At 34.0% G+C, this 13,410-nt stretch overlaps 1 long non-coding RNA gene across 1 annotated transcript; it reads right to left on the reverse strand.

Annotated features, from left to right (window-relative positions):
• Window positions 1–1,121: 1,121 nt before the first annotated feature.
• Window positions 1,122–4,162, reverse strand: LOC136031676 (uncharacterized). The gene is made up of 2 exons (XR_010618555.1): window positions 4,072–4,162; window positions 1,122–1,292 (listed from the first exon to the last, which is right to left on the reverse strand). It is a non-coding gene; the product is annotated as an uncharacterized LOC136031676 (long non-coding RNA).
• Between the last annotated feature and the right edge of the window lie 9,248 nt (window positions 4,163–13,410).

The following is a 13,410-nucleotide window of genomic DNA, read 5'->3' on the forward strand; positions in this document are numbered from 1 at the left end:
AAATTAGATCCTCTTGCTCCAAAAGTTACCCTAAGATGCAAAAGTCTCCTCCCCGTTGAGCCTATCCTGCTACTATTCATTTCGTGCATCTGACCTTTCATGGAATGTGTACGTCCTCCCATCGCTGGTGCACGAAAAAGCTGCATCACTCCGCTCCAACGGATTCAAAATTGAGCAGGTAGTGCAGCAGCCTCTGGCCACATGATGCTAGAACCCCACAGTTGATCCAAGAACGCTTCAACGTGGCGTCTATGCAAGTACGTGTATAACCCTCCGTCAGAGGAGCTATCGAAGCTCGTTCCTGACAGAGCAAAGCCCTTGCGATCAACTCGCCGAAGTACAGCTCGTCAAGTCTACCTTGAGCAGGGTACTCCCCACCAGGAATATCTCAAAACAAGTTTCGTCTGACGTTCGGTCGCCACATGGAATAACTTGCCGGCAGAGGTGATCCCAGAAAATCCTTTCCTTGACACGTTCAAGAGAAGGTACCTGTGAAGCCTGTAATAATAAAAAAAAGAACCGGACTATAAACCTCTGTAACCATATTGATTCTTGTATTTCTTTAGTGTCTTTCTGAATGCGACCACATAAAACAAACATTAAAAAAAACTTAATTATTTTCAAAAAAACTTTATACCATTCTCAGCTTTTGTTTCTCTGTTTTTTTTCTGAATTATAAAAAATTAAAACATGAACTACACGTGGAAGGAGTTGGCAGTCCACAGTCTGAAGTGTGCCATACATAGTGTAAATAGGCGTGGCGTGGCAGGAGTGAACTCTGCCAAGTGGCAGAAAGAGGGCAGCCCTGTCAATCGATGTATAAGTTAGATACTGTTGTTCAGGTTCATTAAGAAAAAAAAAGTCGTATCACCTAAGCAGAACTCGAAAAGACCAATATATAATCCCTTTTGCCTCTTTTAATTGATTTGAGCTAGTTCAATTAACTTGATTTTTTAAATTTACTGCTATCTATCTCTCATCCCCCTAGATTCAAAGGGATATTAGCACTAAATGACTTACGTATCTACAGAGTTTTCAGTGTTGACAACTTGGTCCTTGTACAGCCCCAAAACAGCATCATAATGATAGTCAAGAGCGTACTCAACATCGTACTTTGGGTATTCGGAATCTTCTAGGCACCAAGGCTTGGTTGTATTTTTTGAGCAAGCAGGTATCTCGTCATACTTTGGAGCAGGATATTCCTCGTGATGAGGTTCAGCCTTATATCCGTGATTATAGGCAGGTTTTTGGTACCCAGATGCTGCAGCAACAGCAACACCGAGCGCAAAGATCTAGAGTTATACAGATTTCGATAAAATCAGATAGAACGAACTTTTATAAAACATGTATAATAATTTGATGATAAATAATAAATGTAAAAGATAAATAATCTTATTTAAATTGAAGATTAGTTTAACTTTCGATTAAAGAAACACCTTTGGAAGTTTATTTCTTAACTTGTGCCTGTTTATAATATTTCTTCAACAAGCTCCTCATTGAATGAAGAACTTAGTTAAATAATTTAAAACAAAAATAAAGTCAAGGGAGAATACTTGGCAACAAATACAATTATTAATAATTAAATTTTAATTTTTTAGAAATTAAACTAATAATTATGAAGTAGGTACAGTGATGTTTGTCAAGAAGGAAAAGATGCCAGAAGGAAAAAAAGGAAAAAATCATCGAAATGCCATGAAATGACCTTTAAACGAAAGTTAGTTTACTTATAAAACATACTATTAAAACTAAAAAAGATAATTATTAGTCAAATTCTTGGAAGGGTGGGGATGTGGAGGCGTCTATTTACTGTGTTAATTTGGCTGAAGTTACATAGTTCCTTCTTAATTACTCTGAAAAATAGATATGTATTCTCCTAAAATTGGATTGAAATGTTTTCCAGGGTCTAAAATATTCTTTCAAGCTGTTTTACGAATCCTTACGTGTTGCTAAAGCAGGTAAGATTTCATATTGGGCCGATTTTAAGCGATGGTCTATTTTAACCTTTAAGGAACTTATTTCTGGACTTCCAATTTTTAGATTGTTTTCTGGCATTGATGTTAACGTATTGTTTGACTGTTAGCCCTGTAAACTTACCAAAAGTTTTTGAAAATCAAGGGTGAATAACTAAAAATGGGCAAATAAGCTTTTTATCCATCAAACACAGAACGAAATTATCGATCGAATACAGAACGAGATTATCGATGCCAATTTGGCTACACCATGATGAAATAAATTTGTGTATTTTTTATAATCTGAGGCTGTTCAAATGTCGAAAATGCCAAAAACTAATGTCAAAACGAGTATCAAATCAAATGTCAAAACGAACATCAAATCAAAAACGAGTTAGCAACTTAAAATAACGACATTTTTTTCGGCCGACAAACGCTGTTTTTTCTTCTTTTTCTGCTATTTTCTAATATCTTTCCCTATGGTCTTCCTTTTTATTTTGCCTTTTTTCCAATAATAAAAATCTTAAATATTAGGATTTATATTAATATTTCTTTAACAGTGTTTTATTTTGTTTTCAAAGTTCATTGTCTTAAATGAAAAGTCTTCTGGTTTTTATAGTTTGTTTCATACCATGTATAATTAGAAAGGCAGTGTTTTCCAAGATAACATTTGCAAAAGTAAACCTTCAGAAAAGTTGATCTACTTTTCGTCCTTTTTCTGCCTTTTTTTTACAAAATAATTCAGTTTGTACTCTCTATGGTTCATTCGAAGAAGAACCAGTGGGGCTGTGTCTCCTCTTCAAAAAGAGGAAAGCATTATATAAAAAACTGGAAATAAATAACTATGTAACCTTTAAAAACAATTGTGAAATTAAACGCTGTATGGAACTCGGTAATATCTAGTTTTATTTTAAACTTCCATTCTTCCTTCAGAAATTTTTAGGCTGTTGACCCCCTCCCAACCTACATGAAACACGCACCCTCTAAATAAAAGAAGAATTCTTTTGTTCAGGGGATTGACAAAATGAAGCTCATGGAAGCATGAAATTAGAAACTAGTGCCGCGCGCAATTTACAAGAATATAACCAGAACATATATATATATATATATATATATATATATATATATATATATATATATATATATATATATATATATATATATATATAACATAGACGGTTTCAAGATTACGCGAGGGAACACATGATGGTGTATCATCATTCTTGGTAATCAATTAGATTTTTCAGTCTTTAGAAAATCTCCCAAAAATTGTGAAAAAATGCGCTGCAAAGACAGTACTTTAACTTTAACTTTTATACAGAATTTGTGATAGATTAGAAAATAAATGTATTTTAGCTAAATCTTATCTTAAACAAAAATTTGTGTGTTCCTGAGAAGTGCTAAAGCTGAAAAATTCACGTGGCAGCACTGTTCTTGCTACTATAATTTAAATCTAAAACAAACATTTTACATTGCTATAGTTTAAGTTCTTGCCTATTCCTCGTGTCGATTGTTTAGTATTTTATGAACATATGGCAGCTATTATAGCTAACAGCTTGGGTGAGTTGGTTCTTAGTATGTATGATATAGTTTGCGAAACAGAAGTCTACTTAAAATAAGTACAACGCCATGAAGTGTAGAATTTAAGTTTTGAGCTATTCAGGAACAAAGTTAATAAGGTAAATCAAAAATATTATTTAATATTGAATTGTGACATGTTAGAAAGGAGACAGCAAAAAGTTCCTTATATATCCACTATCAATACATTAAGAGAAAGAGAAATTTATTTTCTCACATATAAAGCCAAAATACATCTTTTAAAAAGTGCTGCCGCACCAAGAAAACTTTACAGTTTTGTAGACGTACGGCAATAACAAGTAAAAATATATATTCCATTAAAACCCCAACATAACCACAATCAACTCAAACTTCAAATGAATCTTTCTTATTTAAAAAACAACAAACTATTTACCCCCCCCCCTTAACAAAAAACACTATACAGCCCCAAAAATCGCCCTATACCACACTCCACAGACCATTAAGACTTGCATTAAATGCAAATAGCTTAAAATGAACCTAATGGTTTTTGATTTTAGAAACGTGTACAAGAAATGACACTCACCAAAAAATGAAAGTGAAAATGAAATTCCATCCTGAAAAGTGATCTTTTTTAGGATGTCAAAGGAATCGAGACTTGTACTGCTAACCTATTCTCACTGATTGATGTTTTATATACTCATCATAATATTCCGCCCATAGTTCATCAACCCAAGGAAGTCAAGGACTTTCGATAGGCGTCTTCAAAAAATAATTGCGCTTGAAAATGGTAATTGAAGCAAAGAAATATCGCTCAAATCATAGGTTTTCACTCAGTAAAGCCTTTGTTTTTGCAAATATCGTTGAACTTAAAAAAAGCCAGAACAAGGAATTCAACCCTTTGTTTTAGCACAAAAAAAGACTGAATTAGCGGGAAAAAAATCATCAACGAGACAAACATACTTCAAACAATTTGATATAAGCAGATCAAGCCCAGATTTTATGTAAGAAGTAATTTTTTTCGGATACATGCCTCTTTTTATCCCATTTTTAAGGCAATGTTAGGTTTTATGCATCGCCTATTCTATTTTGCTTTCTAGGTCTAAAATGACAGAAAGGGTGAAATTGCTAGGACACGTTCTGCAAATGAAGGATGACAGATTTCTAAAGATTGCTCTTGTCGGCCAACCAGTGTTGGCCTAAGGTGGCTTGGTGATGCAGTGAGTTGCTAGTAGTAGTTACAGTATTCTAATACTTTTATTTCTAGGGTGTTTCGTAATATTGTGATACAAGCGATTAAAACAGATGATAAGTATGAGTTTGATTCTAGGCCATGTCTTGTAGACGAAGGATGACCTACTTCCTAAAAGCTTGCCCCTTGAATTTCCCCCCTCCCTTGTTCCTCGATATGACCAAAAGCTATACGCAAAGATTTGCAGGTTTTATTGATTTGAATTACCTTTTGGACTTGTTTCTCGAAAACAGTTTGATCATAATGCCAAACAGTACTAATTTGATAAAAAACCTAGAAAATCAGCAAAACGTTGTAAATAGCCTCGGCTATATCCAGGCATTCATAAAACGGGGGGGGGGGGCAGGATTTATAACTGGAATGCAGTTAAACTGGAAGCGACTCTGAAAGTCCAACAGACATACATTTCCAGAATTCAATAAAGTAAAAAATTTATTTGTCTATCGTTTAGCTCAAAACAAAAGATGAACTGCTCTGTTTTTAAAGAAACAACAAACGATGAAGTATATGTTTGCACGGGATTTTTTTTTTTCTTTTCCTATGTTTTGACTTGATGGTACAATACGAAAGGGGGGGGGGAATAAGTGTTTTGCCCTAGGCTCAGTAATTACCCTCGTTTACCTATATATATATATATATATATATATATATATATATATATATATATATATATATATATATATATATATATGTATAAGCCGAACAAGGTCATATAACACAGTATTCGAAAATTCAAATCGCACTTTTGTAACATAAATCTACTCTACCCTGCTGGCAAAAGCAGCAACTACAAAATAACACGAACTTAAATTAGTCTCCTTTCCTTATAACGTCAATATTATTTATGTATTATAACTATATAATTGATCTATATCAATTTATTTTTGTCATTATAAACCTCCATACATTGCGGTACTTTATAACACACAACACAATAAATAACCTAAATAATAATCATCCCCCCCCCCAAAAAAAAAAATATGTGCTACAATTTTTTCTTTACCACTTCATTAAATTATTTACACACCTAGGACCTGGTCCATTTTTGATTCGTCTGCAGAATCTCCGGTAGCTCAAGGGTATTACCTTCAAAAATTTACCTTTTAAATCAGAAAGCTGCTGACTCCCAGCCAGAATATGTACCAAATCCTTAACTTGTGTATTGCATACGGAGAAAGAGTAGTTTGTATCTGAGGCCACCCTTTTGCTTTCACAAAATTTATTTCTATTTTTTAATGGTAGGCAATTCGCTCGAATACAAAACCTGGTCCCTAATATCTTGGGTGGTAAATCTAATTTAAAATATTATTCGAACCCAAAATCATCTTTAAACTAGGCATAAGACTTCAGCATCTCCGACTTCCTTACAGCCTGGCTCCCTCCGAATTCCCTGTATGATTTCTCTCCTAATGTTCTAGAGCCATTAATTAAATACGATCACATCTAGGATAAAAAACGAACAAACAAACAAATAAATTAACACGCATCAATGGTCATCCTTCTAATAAAAAAATAAAAAAAGCTATTTGTACATTCACGGTAAATGAAGCTGGGGAGATCTAGGATTTTCTTTGGGGGAGGATATAATAGGTTGCTTCCATAAACTTGCGAACAAAGAAATACCCGCAATTTAAAGGGAACCTCGACAACTATATGTCGTAGGTATGTAGTGGAAATGGTCGTAAATTTAATCTGAAATCTGGTAAGGGTTAAAGTTCTAATAAATCTGCTGAAATTAAAATGGTATAAAAATATTGATACAAAAAATGATAAGTTATAAACCCCCCCCCCCTCCGCCACAAAAAAAAAATAAAAGGCTGTTCACCATCTATAAAAAAAATTCTGATATTTATCATTTTCCGCATTTTTTTTTGTCTTTGCACTTCTGACCACTATAACGAGTGAGTTAAGTTTTTTATTGTAAAAAAAAGGTCTTGAACCATCTTTTGAGGTCAGCTACTCTTTGTGACAATTTGTATATCAAACTATTTAACATGTTGCCTAACTTAGTGGCATCGCTTAGTAACTATGATAGTATTATTTCCTCTTCTATTCATTCTAAAAAATTTTCGAATGAAGACCAAAATCTTCAGAAAAACATGAACTCTAATAAAGATACATGTTGGTATGTGCTTCAAAATAAGTATATGAGTCGAAATGCTCCTTAAAAACAAATAATTATGTGTTTATTGTCTTTGTATTTGATAGGCATAGATTGGTGGTTTAAATTCTCAGGGTTTAAATCTGTGGATATTTCCAATTATTTTTTTAATCTTGAGATTTTCAGACATTCAGTTCAAACGTTTAAATCTCGATGTGCCTGTTGAGCAAAAAAATAAAAATTTGAAACTTAACTCAGATTTAGCATTAAGTAAGAAATTTGTCCTGTAAAATTTTTATATATAAGCAACTAATCGTGGAAATATGATTGGATTAGTAAATGTCAAACAGTTCGTGGTAACAAACTGTAGTAAGGAGCGACCCGGCTCAATAGTAACCAAAACTCTAAAAAATGGAATTTTGATACCAATAGTTACATCAAAAGAATCGTATTTTAATGCTGATTTAAATATATAAGGTTCATCAAGATCAGCTGCACCCATCAAAAGTTAGGAGCCTGAGAAAATTTGCCACATTTTAGAAAATAGGGGGAAACACCCCCTAAAAGTCATGTAATGTTAACGAAAATCACACCATCCGATTCAGCGTATCAGAGAACGTTATTGTAGAAGTTTCAAGCGCCTATCCACAAAAATGTGGAATTTCGCATTTTTTGCCAGAAGACAGATCACGGATGCGTGTTTATTTGCTTTTTTGTTGTTTTTTGTTTTTTTGTTGGTTTTTTCCAGGGGTGATCGTATCGACTGAGTGGCCCTAGAATGTCGCGAGAGGGCTCATTCTAACGGAAACTAAAAGTTCTAGTGCCCTTTTTAAGTGACCGAAAAAATTGGAGGGCACCTAGGCACCTAGGGCACCTCCCACGCTAATTTTTTCCAAAAGTCACTGGATCAAAATTCTGAGATAGCCATTTTATTCACCATAGTCGAAAAACCTAATAACTATGTCTTTAAGGACGACTTACTCCCCTACAGTCCCCGTGGGAGGGGCTGCAAGCTACAAACTTTGACCTGTGTTTACGCATAGTAATGGTTACTGGGAAGTGTACAGACGTTTTCAGGGGTATTTTATTGGTTTAGAGGGGAGAGTTGAGGGGGGAGGTTACGTGGGAGGATATTTCCATGGAGGAACTTCTCATGGGGGAAGAGAGTTTCAATGAAGGGGGTGCAGTATTTTCTAGCATTATTTGAAAAAACAATGAAAAAATAAATATGAAAAGTTTTTTCTACTGAAAGTAAGGAGCAGCCTTAAAAATTAAAACGAACAAAAATTATTACGCATATGAGGGGTTCACCTCCTCGTTATACCTCACTCTTTACGCTAAAGTATTTTTAGTAATTTCAACTATTTATTCTACGGCCTTTGTGATTCAGAGGTCATTCTTAAGGGATTGGGACACTTAAGCTTTAGTGTAAAGAGCGAGGTATCAACGAGGGTTGAACCCCCTCATATACGCAATAAAAACATACAAATATAGAAGTTCGTTACGGAAGTTAATTCGTAAGTTACGTATAATTTTTACCAATGAAAACGTTTGTAAAAAATTAAAAGTTCTAGTTGCCTTTTTAACTAATCAAAAAATTGGAGGGGAACTAGGCCTCCTCTTTCACTCCTTTTTCTCAAAATCTTCCGATTAATTTCAATTAATTACTATGCAAATTTTTTTTTTATTATTTATGTGCGGAGAGCCAAGATCAAAACATGCATTAATTCAAAAACGCCAAGAAATCAAAAAAAAAAAAAAGTTTTTTTAAATGAAAGTAAGGAGCAACATTAAAACTTAAAACGAACAGAAATTACTCCTTATATGAAAGGGGCTTTTCCTCCACAACGCCCCAATCCAAACTGAAAGTTCAGAGACACATGTATACAAGCTAGAGAAAAAAATACATAATTCTTTGCCTTTTTTTATGAACAAATTTTGAAAATCTATTATTCTTAAATGATTACTCCGACCTTTGAGGGAGTATTTCAACTCATATACTTAGTTTTAAGTATATACTTATACGTACCTTTCTTAAAGTTCTAAAGACTTTGGCCTTTATTTTAATGTTTAGGACGAACAGGGGAGGTGATATGTCATATAATGCAGAGCTTTAATTAGATGAAAAGGCAATGCAATCACCACCATTTACTAACCAAAACCCAAAACTTAAATTAATAATGTTTACAATTCTCATACATTTACTTTCTATTATGCAAATCCCCTAAAAAACAACAATGTTGTAAATACCGCCCGACTTAGCAAAAAAAAAAGCAAAACCCAAAAAACAAAAAAAGACAGCCAAAATGAGTAATGATATCAATTTTGTCGCCTCAGTACCATAGCAAGACTCGAAAACAAACTTTTGACGTAAAATGAAGTAAATATTTTGCTTTTCAGCCCCGTTGTGACAGCACAATCCTGAAATATCATTTTGACAGCCTATAGAAGTTAGGATTTTAAATTTCCCTTCCCTGTTATTACGAAATGAAGATTTTTGCCTCCCAGCTGGCTTTTGTGGTAATTTATCTGGCTTTTGTGGACAGATTCCCTTGATAAACTTAAATTTAATTAAACTCTTTTTGGCAATATGCGTCAATAGTAAAATCTAAGAAAGACCATACAAAGTAACTGAAATCTTGTTTCAAACTTGTTTGCAAAAATAAACAATCTTAATAATTAAAATCGTATTAAAAACTCAACTATTAAAAACCAATTAAAAAAAATCACTTTCGTTCCCACCCAAATCACAGCAAGCGGTCCCTACGACAAATCCACCACTGCTTAAGGGGAGGGGCACCCCCCGCACCCCTCCTGGATCTGTCACTGAAATGAAGGCTAAAAAACACTGTAGTTGGATTTTATGGCATATTAAATAAAAAAACAAGTTTTTTTAAATGAAAGTAAGGAGTGACATTAAAACTTAAAACGAACAGAAACTACTCTGCATATGAAAGGGGCTTTTTCTCCTCAACGCCTCGCTCTTTACGCTAAAGTTTGACTCTTTCTCTTAACTCTGCTTTTTAAAACAGTAAAAAAACTTTAGCGTTCAGAGCGGGGTGTTGAGGAGAAAAAGCTTCTTTCATATACAGAGTAATTTCTGTTTCGTTTTAAGTTTTAATGTCGTTCCTTACTTTCATTAAAAAAAACTTGTTTTTTTTTTTATTTAATTTCTCGACGTTTTTGAATTAATGCATGTTTTGATCTTGGCTCTCCGCACATAAATAATTAAAACAAAATTGGCATAGTAATTTTTTTTTTTTGGGTAAGTGGCTTTCTCATATTTTAATCGGAAGATTTTGAGAAAAAAGGAGCGAGGGAGGAGGCCTGTTGCCCTCCAATTTTTCGATTACTTAAAAAGCTAACTAGAACTTTTAATTTTTTACGATATTTTCATTAGTAAAAAATACACGTAACTTGCGAATTAACTTACGTAACGAACTTCTATATTTGTATGTTTTATTGCGTATATGAGGGGATTCACTCCTCGTCAATATCTCGCTCTTTGCACTAAAGCTTAAATTTTGTCCCAAATCCTTAAGAATGACCCCTGAACCACAAAGGCCAAAGAATAAATAGTTGAAATTGTTAAAAATACTTTAGCGTAAAGATCGAGGTATTACGAGGAGGTAAACCCCTCATATGCGTAATAATTTCTGTTCGTTTTAAGTTTTGATGCTGCTCCTCACTTTCAGTAGAAAAAACGTTTCATATTTATTTTTTCACTGTTTTTTTTTTTATAATAATGCTAGAAAATCTTGCGCCCCCTTCATTGAAAATCTCTTCCCCCATGAGAAGTTCCTTCTTGGAAAGATCCTCCCACGTAGCCCCCCTCAACTCTCCCCCCAAACCCAAAAAATACCCCTAAAAACGTCTGTACATTTCCCAGTAACCACTGCTATAGGTAAACACAGGTCAAAGTTTGTAACTTGCAGCCCCTCCCACGGGGACTGCGGGGGAGTAAGTCGTCCCCAAAGACATAGTTATTAGGTTTTTCGACTAGGGTGAATAAAATGGCTATCTCAGAATTTTGATCCGGTGACTTTGGGGAAAAAATGAGCGTGGGAGGGGGCCTAGATGCCCTCCAATTTTTTTGGTCAATTAAAAAGGGCAGTAAAACTTTTAATTTTCGTTAGAATGATCCCCCTTTTCGACATTCTAGGACCACTGAGTCGATACGATCACCCCTGGGGAAAAAACAAACAAACAAAAAAAAACAAATAAGCACACATCCGTGATTTGTCTTCTGGCAAAAAATGCGAAATTCCACATTTTTGTAGATAGGAGCTTGAAACCTCTACAACAAGGTTCTCTTATACGCTGAATCTGACGGTGTGATTTTCGCTAAGATTATATGACTTTAAGGGGCTGTTTCCCCCTATTTTCTAAAATGAGGCAAATATTCTCGTAACTTTTGACGGGTAAGACTAATCTTGATAAAACTTATATATTTCAAATCAGCATTAAAATGCAATTCTTTTGATGTAACCATTGGTATCAAAATATCTCCTTTTAGAGTTTGGTTACTATTGAGCCGGGTCGCTCCTTACCACAGTTTGTTACCACGAACTGTTTGATTTAATTTATTTGTATATTTTTTACTTATGTATGTTTTTCGTCCAGATCAAGTTTTTTCAGGCTTTTAACTTTTGATTAGGTAATTTATGCTTAAGATATTTTACACATTTGGAATACAACAGTACGTAGTAACGAACTTTTAAAAGGAGCGACTCAAAACAAAAGTAACCAAAAGTCTAAAAAAAGAATTCTGATAACAATTATTGCACCAAGATAAATGTTTTTTTTTTTTATGACGATCCCAAATATACAGAATTCATTAAGTTTAATGTAGCTCGTAAGAAATTAAACGCCTAAGAAAATTCGCCTGGCTTTCAAAAAAGGGAGGAAATACCCCTAAATCGTCAACTAATCTTGATGAAAATGGCACCATTGAATTCAGCATATTAGGTAATACTATAATGGAGTTTTGAGGATCCTATCTAAAAAAATGCGGAATTTTGAATTTTTTGTCGGAAGAAAGATCACAGATGCGTGTTTACTTTTCTTTTTCTCAGAGTGATCGTATCCGTATCAAACCAAGAGTCATAGAACTTAGGTAGACGACTCATTGCAATGGAAACTAAAAGCTCAAGCGCTCTTTTTGCGCAACCAAAAAGATTGGAGGGCAACTAGCCTCCTCCCGCACCCCTTTTTCTCCAGAGACAACCGATGAAAATATATAGATAGTCATTTGGTTCAGTGCAGTTGAAGTGTTCAATAACTATGCCCTGGGAATAGCTTGATCTCTCTCAGACCCTGGGGAAAGTACTAAAAGTTATGCAATTTGCTCATTAGTTAAATCTAGCATTTATCGTTTGGAAACATTTGGAGATTTTTGGGGAAAATTTGCTGCAGGGGAGTTTTTGCAGGGGCGAATTGAGCTTGGGGAAGAAAGTTTCCAGGGAGAATTTTGCACACGGGGGATTACAACATTGGGACTTGTGGGTGGGATTACATCATAAGCTGAGGTCAAACTTTAGCATAAAAAGTGAAAGATCAGGAAGGAGTGGCCTCTTTCATAAGTGAGATAATTTCTAACGTTTTACGTTTTACTGTTGCTCCTTTGGTTCAATTGGAAAAAATTGTCTTTTTTAAAGTTTGATCAAGCTAAAAAGCTATTTCTTTTGGTATAAATATTTGAAAAAAAATAATCTTATATTTTCGGTTACTGTTAGCGCTAGTTTCTCCAGCAGTTCACATAGTTAGACATTATACAACCTCATTATACAGCCTCTTCAGCATTATACAATCTCATAGTTAGACATTTTCACAACCTCAGAATGTCTAACTATAAGGCTATGAAACACACATAAGTAATATTTTATGAATGCAACAAATTCTAAGCTTCTGATATAAAAAAGAAAATAAAAATTACATCTGTACAATTCTAAACCGATTAGAAATCGCTTCATATTTCTTCAGTAGGTAAGGGGGGGGGGAGAAATATTATGTTTATTTACAACGTTATAGAACTTTATATTGATGAAATTCCTGCTTTTGCAGTTCGTTTACATATATTCAAACATTTTTAAAGCACAAGAAGAAGGAGCCACGGTTTCCCTTATCTAGTGAATTAAATAAAAAAAAACTAATTTTTTAGCTGAAAGTAAGGAGCGACATTAAAACTTAAAACGAACAAAAATTACTCCGTATATGAAATGAGTTGTCCCCTCCGCAATCCCTCGCTCTTTGCGCTAAAGCTTTTAATTGTTTTAAAAAGTAGAATTGTGGCAAAGAGTCAAGCTTTAGCGTAAAGAGCGAGGGATTGCGGAGGGGACAACTCATTTCATATACGGAGTAATTTCTGTTCGTTTTAAGTTTTAATGTCGCTCCTTACTTTCAGCTAAAAAATTAGTTTTTTTTTTATTTAATTTCTGAACGTTTTTGAATTAATGCATGTTTGGTTTTGGCTCTCCGCACATAAATTATTAAAATGAAATTTGTATATTAATTCTTTTTTTGGCTAAATGGCTTTTTCTTAGTTTTGATCAGACGATTTTGAGAAATAAGGG

This window comes from Artemia franciscana, chromosome 10 (assembly GCF_032884065.1).
Source record: "Artemia franciscana chromosome 10, ASM3288406v1, whole genome shotgun sequence".
In the NCBI taxonomy this organism is placed as follows: Eukaryota; Metazoa; Arthropoda; class Branchiopoda; order Anostraca; family Artemiidae; genus Artemia; species Artemia franciscana.